Below are 15,246 nucleotides of genomic sequence, written 5' to 3' on the forward strand. Positions count from 1 at the left end.
CAAATGGAGACTGACAGGCCGCTCCATAGAGCCTAACCATCTGTACCAAATGTGACAGCAGGGGAAAGAGGATGTCTGGTAAATCAGGAGGAACGACAGGAGCGCACTACGACTCGGAGGAGGGAGTAGAGAAGGGAGAGAAGCAAGATCCTTCCACTTCTTAAAGGCACATGGGAGATGATGGCAGTTACTTCATTTTTTCCCCTCCAACTACAGAGACACTTGGGAGACGGTGTCAGTTTCTCCTGTTAAGTGTAAGAGTGTAAAGCGAGGACCGACTCCTTCGGCGCTGCCTCTTCGTTCAGCCTTCTTTGTTGTCAGATCCACAAGAGTGAGAGCGGTTTGTGGTCCGAGGAAAAGATTGATTGTATTGGAGATGACAAATGTTTTAGCCCGATTCTTGATTAGAGCCGACAGCCTTAAATTAGTTCTTCAAACGCATAAAATTAGATTTTAAATTAAGTAATCCAAAAGTTGGAAGGGTATTTTCCCCTGAGGCGAATGAATGATTCTGAATAAAAGTTGCTTATAATATATAATATACCATCAAGTGCATACTATAAAGTATGTCTGCTTAGTGTTGCTTCTCTCACCAGTCTACATGTGACATGTTAACATGAGACCTGCATCCCTCCGCTTGATTTAAGACGACATTAGGAGTCATTAAAAAAAGGCAAACAGACACGGAAATCCTCAGTAAAACGTGTGCCAGAAAGATCGTCGTCTTTGGTGCAACATTCTAATACACTGCTTACATTATTTGGATAATACTAACTATCATTCAGCTTAAGAACTGCTTAAATAAATGTAAATCTTCTCACTTTTATATGTAATGGTGGATATCAAACAAAAAATACCTACACTTTAATTGCAACTAATAGCAATAATGCAATACTACTATGGCAAAGGCCAAGTTTCCTTCATTTATGACCTATTTGTCTGCTGAACAGAATCCTGCGCACCAAGGTGGAAGGCCTGAAGGAGAGAGGAGATTACACTTGAAGATGTATTCCCAATCTGTTAATACAGAAACAAGTTGTTACAGTATATTGATGTGTATTTGCTCCAGTTAAATTACAAAATCCAGATAATCCAGATACATGCTTTAAGTGAGGAAAGGAGGACCACTGTGCTATGATAAGTGACTTTTGTGGGGAAATTAAGAATGTTAGCAGTTTACCCCGTGACCCAAAGGGTTTTATTTAAAAAAAAAAGACATCTCTGAAAGAAATATCCTGCTGTCTCTCAGTGGAATAAATCCTTAAGGGCAAAAATACTTTCAAAAAAGAATGCGCGGGGACCATTTATTCATTATAGTAAAGGTGGTGATTTTAATGAAGTGCGTGTGACACAAATAGGTCAGAATGGAAGAAGATTCATATATTTTATTTTTTTGTTTGTTGCTGATGGAAAGGGAGACATTCATTCTTATTTAATATGCTCTGCTATGAGAAATCAATCCAAGACATCACTGACAAATTGTATTTTGAACATATTGATCCACAGTTTGATATGAGTGTTTTATTTAACAACGTATTGGCGGTTTAGACTCATTTGATACTCTCTCATATGCAGAAACATGAATATTGTATTAGCATTGTCATTTTTTATTCATTTGAAGAGCACATAAAATGTTTTTACTGATGACAGTAAATTGCAACCACTATCATGTTAAAGCGATACTTTGGGACCACAGTAGCCGTGTGAAAGGGGATGTGAACCGCAGACTGCAGTGTCTTACCTTCAGCAGGAAGAGGAGGAACGTGAGGAAGACTTGCGGTGTGAACACAGAACTCTCTTGGTGAGTTAAGAGAGTTGAGGGTCCTTATGGAGCGGCATCTGGGGAGCCTGACAGGAGCACTCTATTACCACTCAGAGAAAGGAACCTGAGGGCTGCAACAACACCGCTACCAGGGAGATCCAGCTGTGCAGATGCCTCCACACACACACACACACACACACAACCCCATGCATATTAAGAAAAAATCTACATGCATCCATCCGACAAGACGGACAATATGGAGTAATATACAGATATCCAGACAGTAGGGTGGATGATTAAACAGTGACCTCTAACCCAGGGTGAGTCTTTCCACTGCCTGAGTTTTAGGCCCGAGGTGGAATAGCTAACAGCTCCTCTCTTAGTCTGTGCTCCTGGGCACATTAACTAAACTCATATCGCTCTCAGCCACTATCAATTATTCACCGACCCCCCCCCCCCCCTCCTTCATTCCCCTCTTTCCCTCCTTCCCCTCGTTTTCAAAGAAGAAGAACTCCGACAGCCGTTCACGAACACACAGCCGCCGTGACAAAACAACCCTCATGCCCTCGGTGACTTCCTCTGGTTTTTTTTTTTCCCCCTTTAGTGCGACTTCAAATCATCATTATAATCCTCTTCTTTAACATGCTAAGAGCCGTCTTACATCACCGTTGCGATAGTATCGTTCCATATGAACCGCAGCTGCTCGATTTGTATGAGCTCATTTTTCACAACGTCGGAGCATAAATTGAATTTCCTTCGAGGCACTTCGGCAGTCCCGGAGCGTGGGGAGGCTTCAGCGCTTTGCTCAAGGACACTTCAGCAGGATGGGACCTCACCAACAGAGGCTTGGATACAGTCTCTCAAAAGGCTTGGCCTTTCCTAACCTCAATCACTCCAGAGCAAAGCCTAAACAATGTGTGGGTTACTTTCTAGACATGACTATTTCTTGGTGATTACAAGTCACACACTAATCCTGCAGTTCAATTTTATTTAGTGAGCTGCTAGGTGGGTTTTGTGACAGGCTAGGTCTCCAGTCTTACACAGGCTGCCGACTGTATCTCTATATTTAACAGGCAGACATCAATCTTCTCTTCTACTCTTGGCAGGAAAGTGAATAAGCATCTTCATCCCCAAAACGATTTCTTTCAAAAGGTCAGTGATGTCTTATTAGTTATCAGACACGCTTTCAACATCCGAGGACCCTGACAAAACAGACATGTGTCCTTTTCTGAGGTGAACTGCCCCAACAGTATGTCAGGGAACAGCGCTGGGAGCGCACAATGAGACATTTTCAGCTTCACACTTAAATGAACACACACAAAAATTACACATAAGAGGGCCGGACGAACACTGGCTACTCTCCAAGGTGAAAACACAGCCGTCGATGCGAGCTGGGTTGATATCTGAAAAGGGCAGATGTCAAGACGCAGTCATGACTGGACACATGACTCGCCGGATCGTTCTCCGCAGACATCTACGCCCTTCTCTGAGCCTCCACGTCGGAGGAGGACGCAACTTTTGCAGCCGAATCGGTAGGTGAGAGGGGCTCGTTACCGTGCGCTTCACACCATGCTGCGGGTCACTGACGGGGAAGCAGCTGGTTGCCTCGGCCCGCCCGCTTTTTGCACTCATCGTCTCACCGCCCGGTATTCACCAGCTGCCCCCAAACGCACCCGCGGGAGGCGGGGTCTCTCTTGCCAAGGCACCTGTGGGTGTCACCTGATGGGGGAAAAGAAAGTGGAAATGAGAGGAAGCAGCCGAGTCTGTCAGAGCGCATCAGGACTGCTGTCCATCACGCCGCTGACCTTCAGGGTGTGTGCGGGCGTATGCATGTGTAAGTCTATCAACAACTGACCCAGTGTGTGTGTGTGTGTGTGTGTGTAAGTATGTGTGCATATTAAGTCACTGACCCACAGGGACTTTATGTGAGTGTGTGCATATGTTTGCTCATCAATGCAGGGTGTGTGAGACCATGTGTGTGCATTAGCGCCTTGATCCCGGCGAGTGTGTGTGTCCGTAAACACATAGACCTCGAGGGTGTGTGTCTGTGTGTAACTGTCTATCTCAGTGCAGTGATCTGTGTCAGATAGCTGCAGTAAGCTGGTAGGTCGCCGACAACTCTCCACTCCCCAAACCGATGCTCCCCGACCTCGCTCGGTATCCTCACTTTGAGTTTGAGACGAATTCCCAGAGAAGAGAGTATCCGTTACCCCGACAAAACGTGTCCAAAAATCTGAACACTAACACAGCAAACGTCCATATGTGTTGGGACCGAAGTACCAGCCTCCTTCTCGCCGGGACCGGGGCTTTTATTCCCTCAGCAACAGGGCTCACACTCTGGGGACCAGGGACAAGATGATGGTGTCAGTCAGTTTCCCAGCTGCAACCAGGCCTCCCCTATGTACACCCCACAGCCAGTGGCCCCCTCGCCTCCCCCTCTTCACCATCTCTGGGTCGGAGGATGGGTGTGGGGGGGTGTGGGCAACAGCGGGGAGAGAGAGAGGGAGAGCGAGAGGCTGCTAACTCCTGGAGGACGGCTGTTCGGCCCTGGCTGCCCAAGCGGGAGGAATTGGGGGAGACAGGGACCAAAGCCCGTCAGCTCCATCCCTTAGGGTGCCTCGGCCTCCCAACTACAAGTCCATGTTTTAGCAAACCATATGTTCACCCTCTCCCCAACCTACCCCCCCCCCCCCTCCCACCCAGTTAGCAAATAAACAAGTCAGGAAGCCATAGCTAGAGGGAAGTCTTGTTTCCTTTCACTGGCTGTCGTTCCGGCATAGTCTCACTGCCGCTTGCAGACTCTCTCCTCTCACAACCAACAATTTGGAGCTGTGATACATAGTGGATAGCTGATGGAGAATGTGTGATATCTATGTGTGTCTTTGTGAAGTGTCTTCTATTTTTGAAGGCCTTTCTTTTTTATGGATTTTTGTATTTTTGATACACAAAGGGGCTTCATTTTTGGAAAATTAGTTTTTTGAGCTAAATCCTAATGTCAGCATGCTAACATGTTCAAACGGATGTGTTTAGCAGGTGTAAAAGTACAGTTTTTACAGGTATTTGGTGATAAACCGAAGTGTTGGACAAAAGGGAAACTCACCTTCTTCCAGTGGACCACCATGGGAGCTTTTTTCAGGAAAAAAAAGCACAGCAATCAACAGCTAGAGACAAAAAAATGTTTTGGTCGCATTTGAATGTGTGGAATGAATTACACATTTTTGCAAGTCAAGAAAGTTGCAGATTTTTGTAGTTACAAGTAGTTTTGTGTGAAACCGCTCTGTGAACTACATCAATATTATTAAAATTAGCTGGCGGTCACTTACGCTATACAGTTCTGGACGCATGACCTCTTAAATCTGGTATGTCATGCATCAGGCCTTTTTTCAAGTTATAAGGGTCCAATGCCGATTAGAGGAGGGAACCATTGCCCTCTCCAGTTACTCTGAACCTCAATGTCTGTATTTTTAAATCCAAAATTAACCAAGTTGTCTGGTTCTGTTTTTCCAGGGGGTGAATGAAAGGCAGTCGCACACAGATGGACAGCTTGTGTACAAGGTCCGCAGAGCCAGTCAGTCCTCCCTTTGGGCAGAGAAATTGTCCAGAGATGGACAGCTGTGCCCAGGGCAGGGCATATAGGAAGTGAAATCACACACAGTATTTATGGCCCCCTCGGGGTCCAGCGACTCACTGACCTGGCCATCCAGCAGCAGCAAGGCAGACAGTTGGCCGTCCAAAGTTTTTCACAAGGTCAGACACCATCCCTCACAGTTTTAGGTTACAAGAAGAGATGGCACGAAACACATTATTCAGTTTAACAGAACTGCACATCTTACTTGTGTTGAAGATACGTATTCATACAGCAACGATGTAGATGGAGAAGAAAGACAAGCATTTAAAGAATGCCATCAATTCCTTTTTTTTCTTTGCACATATACAACATATACGATAATAAATCTATGTAACATCCATGATATCACGGGATCAGGGATAGTGGGAATTCCTGAGATGCTGATCACATCTTTATAGATTTTGTCCTCATTGATTTTGTCGGGTGCTTGGTGACTCGTAAACACACACAAATACACACACACACACGCCAACATGGACCCACGCACAGCGACATGACAGCCTGCCTGGTCACTGACTGGTCCATTGAGTCATCAGGGACCTTCCGTGGGATTGGAGTTGCCAGGCCAATTGACCAAATCACTGATCTTTAAAAGCAGCTCTGCGGGCAGGAGGGTGGTTGAGTAGCTCCCCCCCCCCCCTTCTCCTCTACTAAACACACACTCACACACTCACACACTCCATCCACCTCACTCTCTAATCAAGGAGCAGGCAGGCAGGACTCTGGCTCGCCACAGCGACACTAACGAGAGGCGACAGCTCCTCAGCGCTCGGGGCAACGACCAGCTCGGCTGTCGAGACCGCGGAGAGAGTCCGCCAGGCACGCACTGAGGCAAGGTTTGCTGTTTTGGGAGGAGGAAAGATGGAGGGGGGCAGGGGGGGTTACAGGGAGCGAGCTGGTGGTGTAGATGCGTGGGGAGTTAATGAGGAAGCATGGATCTGAGAAACGATACACACCGACTTCCTCTTTGGATTCACTCACTCACTCAAAGTCCATATTTATACTCTGATTTTCAGACGCGCAAAACAACACGCAAACACAAGCAGGAGCAGCAGCGAGCACACAATCTGAAGTGACGCGCACCCTCACCAAGCCATCCAGCCCTGGGGCCTACTTGCAGAGTGCTGTTGCCCCCTCAACTCCAGCCGCCCCCCCCCCCCCCCCCCACCGCCTCCACCCATGTCCTCTGGAACACAGTTTAACTTCTGTCATTTAGATGAAGCAAGTGAGTCAGTCTAGGAGTGGCGAGAGGATGTGACAGGCCGGTAATGGACAGGACAAAGAGGAGATTTATGAAGTATTAGTAAACCTTAATAATTCACCACACGAAAGACCCTGGGAGTCCCCCAGCCGATCCCCCGTCTCTGGCTCATGACATCCTCTGGATCTCTCTCTCTCTATCACAGCGCCTGTTAACAATCACAATCAAAGACAAGAAGATTCTTTAAAATCCTGACCCTGCAACCAACTCCAACACCAGCCGCCTAGGAAGTCTAAAGTAATGCATGCTCTTCGAAATTGACATTTCAATCATATTTATCTGATATGTATTGATCGATGCGTCTCAGTGAGAAATGAATACGTTCTGACAGTAGTTGAGAAAAACAATCTCACCACAAAGTGCATGTAATGGCTTGCTGGAGTTTTTTTTATTATAATCACGTGGTCCTCATCAGCAGATGGAGTCCACTTCCTCCCAGAGTCCAAAGACTGCAGGATGGGGATAGGTTCATTGATGACTCTCCCTTCGCCCGATGTCAGCTGGGATCGGCTCCAGCCCCCCCGCGACCCTGAATACAGGGTAAGTGGTTGATGATGGGACGGTTTGTAAATGTATTTTTGTACCATTTATATAGAACAGTTTGAATTGTGATTGTACTCAGAAAAATCCAACCTCATATCCCTCTGCAGACACCACAACTGACAACAGCACAATATCACAAAGTCTAAAAAAATCTTTAAAAGTATCCATGATGTGAATCCTGAAAATAAAATCAGAAAGCCTCATTTACATGTGCATGCAAGACTAAAAAAAGGTCCACAGCTTCACTGCAGCAAATTCAGCAAATGTCTACCAAATTTCAACCTCATGGTGGCATTAAAAGTAAAAGTTAACAGATCTCCAAAGGATGTGGTTTCATCATCCGGACATCATAAATGTCTATCAAATTTCATAGAAAAATCATCAATTCAATAGATGTTGAGACATTTCACTAAAAAGGAACCTCATGGCAGCAATAGAGGAAAAGTCATGGTATCCTCAGTAAGTAGGATTCATTCTCTTGGTACCATGAACGTGTGTGCAGATATTGATGGCAATCTATTAGACAGTTGCTGAGATATTTCAGTCAGACCATCATTGCATTCGGTGTCTGTTTCCGACCCCCCCTTCACCTGTCTGCGGAGCAAACAAAAGGAGAACAATCGTCACTGTCTCCAGGATCGGGGTATACCTCCCTCCTCCACCACCACCGGCCACCAATTAACTGGGAGTTTAGCAGGTCACAATCAGTCAGACAGGCGGCCTAAAGCGACACACACACACACACACACACACACACACACACACAGATAAGCTCCGTCCGTCCCAGCTGCTCCACTGTGGGTCCATCATCAAACAAACAGCGTGGAGTTAATTCCTCCTCTCAGCAGCCATCTCTCTGATGACAGCCTGTGAGTGGCGGGCGCAGTCATCAGATCCCTATACCCCCACTGGCTGCTCTTTTTACCCTCCTTTGCATGTGTGTGTGTGTGTGTGTTATAGTAGTAGTGACGGGTGTCAGTACCGAGGTAGAGTCCAGTCTGCTGTGGCCTGGTGTGACAGCGCTGCTGCCCGACCATCCCACCCCTGACCCCCTCTCTCCTGCCTGCATCGCCCCGAGAGACGTCGAGGGTGATGGGGACTGGCACCGCAGGGGCCTCCCTGGCTGGTGCCTTTGCTGGTGGTCTCTGTGGCCTATTAGTGTCTTGCTATGGGCCTGTCAGACTGACAAAACAGGGCCCTGTCAAATTAAGTAGGGGCTGAATATCGGAGATATGTATTCAAACGCACCAAGGGGAGACGGTGGCGGGGAGGGCTGAAGAGAACCAGGATGAGGAAACCACCGGTGCTAATGTCGACGCTAAGTGAGAATGACAGGTCGGGAGCTGATCGGAGGGAGAAGACGGAGAGAGAGAGAGAGAGAGAGAGTAACAGTAGTTGATAATGGTGGCTTGGTTGTCCTGAGGAGACTTGTTAAGGGCCAGTCCAGACAGAGCCAGACAGCCACCATTCCCAAGGACCTGAACGCAGGTAAACTGCTCCAAGTTTGGCCCAAACAGCTTGGAGATACGGCACTTGACTTAATGAGATCAGACTGATGAGCCCCGTGTGTGTGTGTGTCTGTGTGTGTGAACGCATTCCCAAACCACAAAGTATTTACTGGAACAATAACTGTTTCCACCGTTGGCACATGTACCCAAGGCTCTGCACGTGATTGTTGTAAGTACAAAAAAAAACAAGCATTTATCCGGGAACCGAAGGGATCTTGCTCGATCTTTTCTCATCGTTGCATCGTAACTTTTCCCCTCTCATCATACTTCACCTCTGGAGACGCATGGGTTGCTTGTGCTTCAGGCCAAGCCATTATGAAGCCACACACAAGCAAACCTGAACATCACCTGATGGCTAAGGAGACGCTTCAGCTTCAGTTATCGAACTTCGCCGGGTGTCGTGGACGCTGCGTCGGCGGACGCTTCCGCTCTGAGCCTCGCCGCGTGCTCGGATCTCAGAAGAAGAACGAAACGCGGAAGAAGAAGGTGAAACATCAGCGGCAGGATCAGGTGTCATGGCAGTTGTATGACAAAGCCCAGCGTGAGCACACACGTGTGTGTTAGGGGAGCTGTGGCGGTGCCTGTGTGTGTGTGTGTGTGTGTGTTTCGGAGAGGGCTGCGACTCTCCCTCTCATGTCGCTGTGCGTTGCTGAGACTGAGAGGCTGATGCACAGTGGCAGCTCCCCCCTCGCAGCCACAGGCCAGCCCAGAGCCACTGCAGATGATAGTTTTAATTGCTTTCAATCTTTCAGGCTAGTCCCTGCCCAGTGGCGCAGAGTGCTCGTGTGTGTGTGTGTGTGTGTGTGTGTGTGTGTGTGTGTGTGTGTGTGTGTGTGTGTGTGTGTGTGTGTGTCTGTGTGTGTGTGTGTGTGTGTGTTTTGCTGCGTTTCTACGCGTGTGCACGTTTTTGGTGTGCTCATGTTGAGCATTCATTGTCTGTGGATGCGGTACACATATGTGGTGTGTGTTTGATGAATGTGTTTGTCCAATACGACGGGGAAATGAACACAGAACGGAGGCCTCGCAGTGATGCATCTGATGCTTCTGCAGAAGAATATCAGACATCCACCAACGTCACGTCCAACAGAAGAGCCCGCTCAATAAAAGTGAAAGGATAGAGTGGATGATTAAAAAAGACCCCCCCTCCCTCCCTCCCTTTTCCATAAAGGTTACGTTACGTGTGTTTATAAATAATAAAGTTCAGGGTTTTCATGCAAAGACCTCAAAACACGCACTCACATCCTTAAAAGCATTTTAAACGCGGTGAACTACAAAACCAAACCGATCAATAATTCAGAGCCAATGTCGAGATGGCATAACAGAACACAGAAAACAGCCTGCAATTAAGATGACAGTCATTTATTCCACGTGTGTGAATTAAGTCATTCTTTTACTACGGCTAACACCTAGGATCAAACAGAGCGGATGTGATGGAGGGAGACTGAAATGAGGTGAAATGTGAAATCTTATTGTTGAAAATAGCAATGAAGAAAATCGGAAATTAATTAAATTGTGTTTATATTTACAAACGCACCTTGTGATTGTGGTTTTATGAGTTATATGTTGAAAGAGACTGAATATGTTAAAAAATGCAGCCTCTTTGTATACTAGCTCTCACTCAAGCTAGAAATGACTTCTTAAAAAACACGTTCAGTAGCTAACATTTGTAATCGTTTATTTATTACTACTACACTTGTAAGCCTATAAAGCAACTTTATTGTAACACTAACACGAGGCATTCATGCTCACTACGTAAATCCAATGAGCTGCTGCGTCTTCACTCCTTTAACACTCTAGGTTAACAACACAATAGACTAAAATAGAAAGCTCACAGCCGGGATGCAATAAATACAGTATGTTGGTGTTTTTTGCACGGCTGAACGGGATCCTGTTAACCTGCTCACACCTTCACCCCGTGAAACCGCAGCACATCCACCACTGACCCACTGCAGGAAACATGCAATCCATTTACACTGGAGCACATGTACAACAACCCGTTCCCTCCCCACTTCCCCTTCCACACACACACACACTCTCTCACACACACACATCTGGCCGGGGGGTAAATTAAGCCCTAACATTCCCACAGAGGCTAATCTCCATCCATTTAGAGGGCTGTAATATTTAATCAGGAGGCCCTGGACTGTCTTCCAGCGCCACACGCTGTGGCACGGTTCATATGTTGACAGGAGAGGCCAGCCCAGAGGCGACGGAGGGGAATTCACTGCTAAAAGCCACAACGCATTCAACCGCAGAGCCTCTCGCACTCCCCTACTATCCGATGCCACGTTCTTTTGGGGTGGGGGAGACGGGAGAGCAGCGAGATGGATCGGCACTGGTGTGAGGAGTTTGGAATGTTAGAAGAACATTCATTATTCTTGTGTTTTTGTGAAATATTGTATAACAATTGAATGTACAAACGGGTTTACTTTTCATTGCAGTGCGTTCCTGTTGTGAGGAAATCATCTGCCAAGCCACTGATTGAGTTGCTGTCTTATGAATATAACATGCACAGTGTCACATCTTTATAAATTAATCAAGTCTACATCATCACATCAATAAGAGGTTCCTTTAGGGTACGGACAGAATAACACAACACACTTTCCACTGTAATTCAACTAATGATTATATTTTGTTAGCCGATATATTGATTTTTTTTAAACATTTATTTATATCTATAAATTGCTTGTTTTGTCTGACAATGTGTCAGACACATTTTAATAATATTATTTATACTGATAAAAAGAAATAAAGGGGAGAAAAGATAAGGAAGAAACAAATCCTGAAATTTCAGAAGCTGAACCAGCAAAACCACCAAATTACTTAAACAATTACAACATCAAACACATTAAATTGCACTTCCGTAAGTTTTGAGGACTCACAGGAGACAGATTACAACAAAACAGACATAGAGATGATCTGACTTTATTCCCTGGTGCAAGTAAACCTCCCAAAACACTGGATGGAAGGCAAGCGCAGCACCTACACTAGGTGTCAAGTAGTACAGACATTCTATACACAAGTAAATGTACAGATACTTGTGTTCAAAAAGACTGGTAAAAGTAGAAGTACTGACTCAATCTATTTACTAAAGTAAAAGTTAAAAAGTACAAGCATTGGAATAAACTCAAAGTATATCCCTACAAAAGACATTTCTACTCTATTATTTTATTTTTTTGCAAGGCTAACTGAATCTCATATTAATAATAATTAAGAATGGATAATTCACCTCACATTCATTAAAACTTAAGTAACAAACCTGTTTTTAAAATATAACTATAAAGTAGAAAGTAAATATAATCGTTTTTAAATGTAGGGAGTAAAAGTAATCAGAACAGAAAAATAAAAACTTAGATAAGACCTTTGCAACAACTCAGTTTGTAACACTGGCTTTCTGATAAAAAAAAATTAAAAAAATCCAAGGCTTCCCTTAATGGTCAGACATATTGGCTAAAAAAGGAGGGGAGCCATTGACTGCAGAAAAAAAAGGGTGACTGCTGATCCCTGCCTTTGTGTGTTCTCTCTGCCACTGAGAGCCTAATTCTCCACACATTTAGCGTGAAAAACATTCTCACTTATCTGCATTTCACAGCTGTCATTCTTTTGTTCATTTTTGAAGTGACCAAGTCTAGATACTCAAGTGGTGTCAATTAGGCAGAAACTTCAGACTTGGCAAACCTCCTCCAGAACCACAGACATGATATAACTCTATTGTAGCAGACGGCGCAACAATAAAAAGAAGTCAGTGTGACTTTGTTTTTGTTTGTTAATTTTCTCGCCAGCGTACAATAAAATGCTTGCCGTCGCGGTAAATCATGAAAATCCCGAGCTTTCTAAATCACGTAAACGCGCCATCAGTCAAAACAAGCAGCGTCTGCTATTTACGAGGTAAACGAAGCAGTCCGACTTCACATTTTACATTTTTACATTCACACTGACTTAAACCTATGTTCCAAAACTATTTCACCCAGGTATTTGCGTTGATTTCGCCCAAAACGGCAGCTTTTAGTTACTTACGATTCAACGGTAAAGGTGGGCCAACGGCCAGACGCCATCTTAGTCAAGTTTGACTGACCTGCACTGGCTGCATCCTTTGATATACCGTGAGGCCTTTGCTTCTCCGTGTATCTGCCTGCAGGCCGTTAGCAATCAGGCTATCATGGCTATGTATATAAACTATCTTTTTTTAATATTTGAGTTAAATTCCAGTCACCAGTCAACATCGCAAAAACAAGGAGTCCACGTGAGTTTTTATCGGTGCATCAAATTTATTTATTATTTATTTATATGTTATTAAGTGTACATGTAAGGTGACCTTGAGTGTCCTGAAAGGCGCCCATAAATAAAATGTTTTATTATTATTATTATTATTATTATTATTATTATTATTAATATTATTATAGTAAAGAGTGGGAGAATAATCAAGGTCATTATAATTATATTATTATACAAGCAGGTAACATCAAGCCACAAAATGTTTTTATTTCTTTTTTTTTGGCCAGTGTTACACCAAAGTCTGTTCCCTGTGTCAAATGGTGTTTCCGTCCTGTTAAATGATATGCGTTAAGGATGAGAGTTGTTAACGTAGAGGGAAACTCACATCGACAGGGGAAACAGTTTTCAACACAACACCGGCCCTGGAATTGCTGTCGGGCAGCCGATACTGTCGGCGTTGGCCGTCCTGTCTGGAGGTATAAAGCATCCTCACACTGTAAAGGTCAGGTCTCTCACCATCAGTGTGAAAAGTCCATCTGTTTTCAACCATTCAGGACTGCTGTTGTTCACATCTGTAGTGTACATACACCAATGAGCTTGACCTGACCTGCAGCAAAAACACACAAAAAAAAATCGGTGGCTGCTGTGATTTTGTGTTTCATAATCATAACATTTGCGTTGCTAAGCGTCAAGTGATAAAAATTGTGTCGTGTGCGTGGCCATTGTAGCGCCTGCTCCCTGATTCAGACTGACTCTAATGGGAAGGCCTGGTGAATTTTTCATACAGCCCAGAGGGGTGTATGAGTGGCCATACTGGCAGATTACAACCTCAGAGAGAGAGAGAGAGAGAGAGAGAGAGAGAGAGAGAGAGAGAGTAACCTGACATTCAGGTCGTTGCTTCTTTTAGTGCACATTTGCTGAGAAAAGATTAAGTGAAACCAACTTGAATAGAAGTTTATGTCACAAGATCTTTGAAACAAATCCCACTGAAAGTTAAATTCTTATTAACTTATTTTCTAATAATTACTACTTTACTGGTAGTATTACTAATAATACAATTTTTATTACTGAAGATTATTTTCATTATCATTTTTATGTGATTCAGGAGGTGCATCTTTTTGACCTCTAGTGTGACCTTCACCAGATCAAATGATCATAAGCATTTGTTTTAACCTTCTTTGTGCGCTTCGTGAACAAAGCAGGCTGAATAATGCCCAAGATCTCAATTTAATGGGCTTGAAATTTCTGCAAGAAAGCTCATAAAAAAATTATCCATCTGTTCAATGCACACATGCCACGGCTCACTCAGATAGCTTGTAGCACTGTCTTGCGTATGCAAATATGTTTTGCCTGGAAATCTATTTGGAGTTGCTCGAAGGAATCCAGAACGGCCCTCCTTCTGTCTCCCCTCGCCGGCTCACGCGGGGCTCCCTCTCGCCGCTGATTGTCCTCTCGCGTGGAAAACATTTTCACCAGCTCCACACGCACGGACATGCAAGTCAGCGGCACCGCCTCGCCTCAGACAGCTTCAACCACCACGGGCCAATATGCAGATCTCACAGGCAAACACACTGGCGGCACTGTCCGCGAGCAGGACAAGGAGCCCTCGCGACCGCTTCCTTCGTTGGATAATACATGCAATAGAGTGACACAGAGGGAATAATTATCCACTCTGGGAAGACGCACGGCCACTGATTTTAGCCCTTCTGTTGCACACTTCAAGTACTCCTCTGGTGCAGAAGCAGTGGCCCCAAAAATATGTCTGAGTGAAATGAAACGGTTATGTTGACACAAGAAAAAGCCCAATTTGATTCACAAGAGCAATATATAAAATAATGTGTGAAAGATTTTTTTTTTTTTAGTAGAACCCTGAGATGTTTTAATTGAAATGTTGAAATTGCATGTGTGTGAATGAGGGAGAAGTACCCCTGTTGGGCAGAGATGCAAAAGAAGGAAATAACAGACCGTGTGTGCGTGTGTGTGTGTGTGTGTGTGTGCATACCAGAGGGCTGAGAAGCCAGGCTTGGGCAGATGGTCCACAAAGGTGTTACCACACAGTGAGTGGGCACCGCGATTGATGCATTGCAACATCCAAGAAGGTGGAACATTTGGCTGCTGACCCGCAGTCAGAACTCATTGGCCCTGCCTTCTCCTTATCTAGCTGCTGCTGAGAGAGCTGACGGGTGATTCGGTCGGAATAAACACACAGTCGGAACGCGGCTCTTTCCCACCCTCGAGGGAGGCTGCACGGGCTGGAAACTTCCTCCCTCCTGTCTGCAAGGAGGTCACGGCGGTGGTGCAGGGAGACGCACGGAGACAGCACACTGGA

General features: G+C 45.1%; 1 long non-coding RNA gene across 1 annotated transcript; it reads right to left on the reverse strand.

The window, feature by feature from the left end:
- Window positions 1-2,793: 2,793 nt before the first annotated feature.
- On the reverse strand, window positions 2,794-14,997 carry LOC311032722. Its single transcript, XR_014599209.1, has 3 exons — window positions 14,920-14,997; window positions 13,434-13,524; window positions 2,794-3,481 (listed from the first exon to the last, which is right to left on the reverse strand). It is a non-coding gene; the product is annotated as an uncharacterized lncRNA (long non-coding RNA).
- Between the last annotated feature and the right edge of the window lie 249 nt (window positions 14,998-15,246).

The sequence above is a fragment of the Eutrigla gurnardus genome (assembly GCF_963514095.1).
Source record: "Eutrigla gurnardus genome assembly, chromosome: 22".
NCBI lineage: Eukaryota > Metazoa > Chordata > Actinopteri > Perciformes > Triglidae > Eutrigla > Eutrigla gurnardus.